General features: G+C 37.5%; 1 pseudogene; it reads right to left on the minus strand.

Annotated features, from left to right (window-relative positions):
- Positions 1 to 1351: 1351 nt before the first annotated feature.
- Positions 1352 to 2257, minus strand: LOC110290321 (endophilin-A3 pseudogene; annotated as a pseudogene).
- Positions 2258 to 3715: the final 1458 nt, after the last annotated feature.

Genomic DNA, 3715 nt, shown 5'->3' on the forward strand with positions numbered 1-3715 from the left:
AGTAGTGAATTTTTATCTCAGGTTAGTTAAATTCAAATCAATACATTGGGCCCCATTTTGTTTCAGTAAATCTCGTCATCCCAAATATGCCCCAACAATGAAAACATGACTCAATTAACATGAATACATGTTGCGTGCCTAGATTGGGCAGATCTACCACTACACTACTATCTTCTGCATCTATGAGACCCCTTAGAACTTGTGGTTTCTCCAGGATGTGTGCTTCTGCTCTGCTCCACTTTTCTTCTTCTTCTTCCTCCTCTGCATCCTCTCCCTCTTCCATTTTCTCCTTCTTCTCTCTCCCCACCTTCCTCTCCTACTTCCCTTTTATCTGTCCAATCATCAGCTCTCCTTTATTTTACAATTTAAGGTGGGAAGCAGGTTTACAGGAAATCACCTGAGTGCTGACTCATTCCTTGTTCGAAGCCACTCACAGGAGAACAGAATTAATATCAAATATAATTAGCTCCAAGGCTAGCTACAACATACCTCATGAAATATTAAAACAGAAAATGGGAATTATAATCTTCTAAATATAAATACAAATATTCTAAAGATCTATCTAATCTATCCAACTACTGAAACAATAGACCCTAAAAAATGGAAATTTCACTAGTAATTTCATAATGGGAAAAGGAAAAGGTACTAGCCAAGTGGAATTTATCTGAAAAAAAGGTGGGGGTGGGATTTAACCCAGTAGTAACAACTTATCAGACCACCTTGCATGAGGAGACTTAAGCACAGACAACAATGGAGCTGTCTATTAAGACAGAACATAGGAATAACATTTTGTGTTTGGATTTTCCTTCTTCCTTCCTTCCTTCCTTCCTTTCTTTCTTTCTTTCTTTCTTTCTTTCTTTCTTTCTTTCTTTCTTTTTTTTAATGAACACAGTATGTCATGCTTATTGGGCTCTTCACAGGTAAGCTTAAAACAGGAAATAACAGGATGGCATCAATAATGTCAGGAAACAAAAGCTTTAGCTTTCATAGCTGCCAAGGGTGCATTCCCACTGCAGCCAAGGATTACCCAGGCCATTCGAATGGGCACAATTCACTTGTTTTAGCAATAGTAAGCAAAGTCATTTAACCAATGACTTTTTAGAATAAGAAGAAAACTATTTTTATGAATTAGGACAAAGAAATCAGTTATACAAATTAAAGTGATACAAAACACATTATAAAGAAAACACACATACAGAAACGATTAAGTGGAACAGAGAGCAAGGATGTCACAGAATACCACACGGAGAGAGCACTGGTGCTAAAACAAGTAAATTGTGCCCATTTGAATGGCCTGGGTGGTCCTTGGCTGCAGTGGGAAAGCACCCTTTGCAGCTATGAAAGCTAAATCCTAATTCTCCTTCATTTTCTGACTCAAAGTCATAGAGACCACGAGAGCAGGGTTGGTCCGAGGGAATGTAAGTACCTGTCATCTTTGATGAAGATCTGGGTCTGACCCCATTGGCATTGGTGGAACTCATGTTCACAGGCTTGGCATGAATTCTCGCTTGGGGACTTTGGATGCAAGAGCTATTCTCAGCTCCAGCTTGTTCTGAAGCTCCTGGAGAATCTCTGTGAAAAGCCTGTGATAGTCTAATGCTGCCTCTACAAACACAGCCAGCTGGCTCACTTGCTCTACATTATTTTCTAAAGAATTAAACATGCTTCTTTTGACCAACTCCTTTGACTTCGAACTTTTCTACTGCTTGTCTTATTTCTTCCTTGGGGATCTTACCTACCCGAAGCTTTTTATAATCATAATCCAAGCGGTGGCCTGCCAGTTTTCTCAGGTGGTGCCCAATCTCTTTTAAATTTTTGTCTTGCAGTAGCTGCAGTGTGTCAATAAAAGTTTGTTTCACATTAATATCCAGGGAGTCTTTCACCTCAGCCATGAGTTTCAGGGCCTCATCAGCTTCTATTAATGAGTTGCCAAAAGCAGAGTCTTCTCCGAACTCCTTGCCATACTTCAGCATGAAGTCCCCCAGCATGCCTTCTGTCTGTGGGAAGCCAGTGGCCTTCACCTGCCCTCGGAGCTTCGACAAGTGTTCAGCATTCCTAGCTTAGCTCTGTATGCTGTATTGGGCTGGAGACACTCTGTGGCTTTTGAGAGAATTTCTGCAACAGCTTTACTGGTAATATATATTTTCTTTTCTATGTCCAGAAATTCTTCATCTAGCTTTGATCCTTCGGCACCAGTTATTTTTTCACTTAACTGGCTGGCTTTGTGGAACTGCTTCTTCAGCTCAGCTACCAACATTGCAGTGGCGCCCCGCCCGGGGGTGGTCTCGGGCCGTCCACTGTGCCGTCACACTGGCACATGCGTGCGTGTCTTTGGATTTCCTTTCAAAACATTGGCATAACATCCATAAAGCTCCTAGAAGCTTCACATAACCAATGGAATAATTAAAATTGTGGATAATGTTTCTGAATTCTTCTATAGCCTCCAGAATTATATTTACTATATTATATTGAAAATATTAATTCCCTTACTGTGTTACCTACTAATTTAGAAGCTCCTTGACTATAGAGTATGGGGTGTGGACAAAGATTGGAGTGAATAAAGTCCAGAGTGAGTGTGCACAGATGACATGAGCATGGACGTGCCAAGGATTCCCAATGGCTTGTTTCTACCCAGTCTTATTTACTTCTTCATATCAAAAAACATTCACTTTACTTCCATCAGTTTTGATCCGTGTAACCAATATGACAAAATAAACCCTTTTCTTCCCAAGTTCTTTTTGGTCATAGCATTTTATATTATTGGTCAACAGAATAACAATCTAGAATTATTGCTTAATAATTTTTAAACTAATGGTTTCTAAAGACATTCTAATGGTTTCTAAAAAGAGAAGTAACAAATGCATTGCAATAAATTTTATTCATAGAGATAAATTGCTAGGTAAAAAATAAAGTTTGTAGTATAAACATTTTTTTCTGGAGGTTATTAAATTACACACACATACATATATACTTTTTAACAGTGTCATGATCTTTGCATTTCAAATGAGATTGCCAAGCCAAAGAAGTTAACAGTTAAAAACTTAAGGACTTCAGCTAGGAACCTCTCAGGCACTCTCAGGAACTGGCACAGAGTACATTCCAGGCATCGTTTAATGACTTATCTGGTGGAACAAATTACACCAGCTTCTTCCAGTGTTATATAGATATGGACTCATACAACATTTACACCATAGGGTAATCATGCTAGTCAGCATTTGGAATTTTTCTCCTTTTATAGGTAACTGTGATTTTTTTTTTTTTAAGTCTGCAATGAGTTTTGTGAACTAGTGCTAATTTGAGTCTAGATTTTCATGTTTTGGATAAAACTAATTTGACTTTCTGGAATATAAGTTTCTAACTTTTTGTGAATTAAACAGTTCTCCAAAGTGGACATTACAGTGTTTGATAGTCTTTTTATTTTCTTTTAACTATGAAAAATACCCATTATAAATGAGTTTCAGAAGATAATAAAAGGTATTTTCAAAAGCAAAATTATTCATTCAATGTCATTAGCAGTTAAAAATAAGATACAAAAGAACTTAGATTTTTTTCAATGCTTTTTTTCTTTTTCATTTAAACTACTTTAAAAACAATATTTCATTAATTCATTGATAATTTCATTCAGTGTTTTTAAAACATATTCAACCTCCTTTCCAACTCCTCCCATAGCCACCCTCTCCACACTTTGCTCTCCCCCAACCAACTATTACTCTTC

The sequence above is a fragment of the Mus caroli genome, unplaced genomic scaffold, assembly GCF_978045245.1.
Source record: "Mus caroli unplaced genomic scaffold, Mus_caroli_1 scaffold_2, whole genome shotgun sequence".
Classification (NCBI taxonomy): Eukaryota; Metazoa; Chordata; class Mammalia; order Rodentia; family Muridae; genus Mus; species Mus caroli.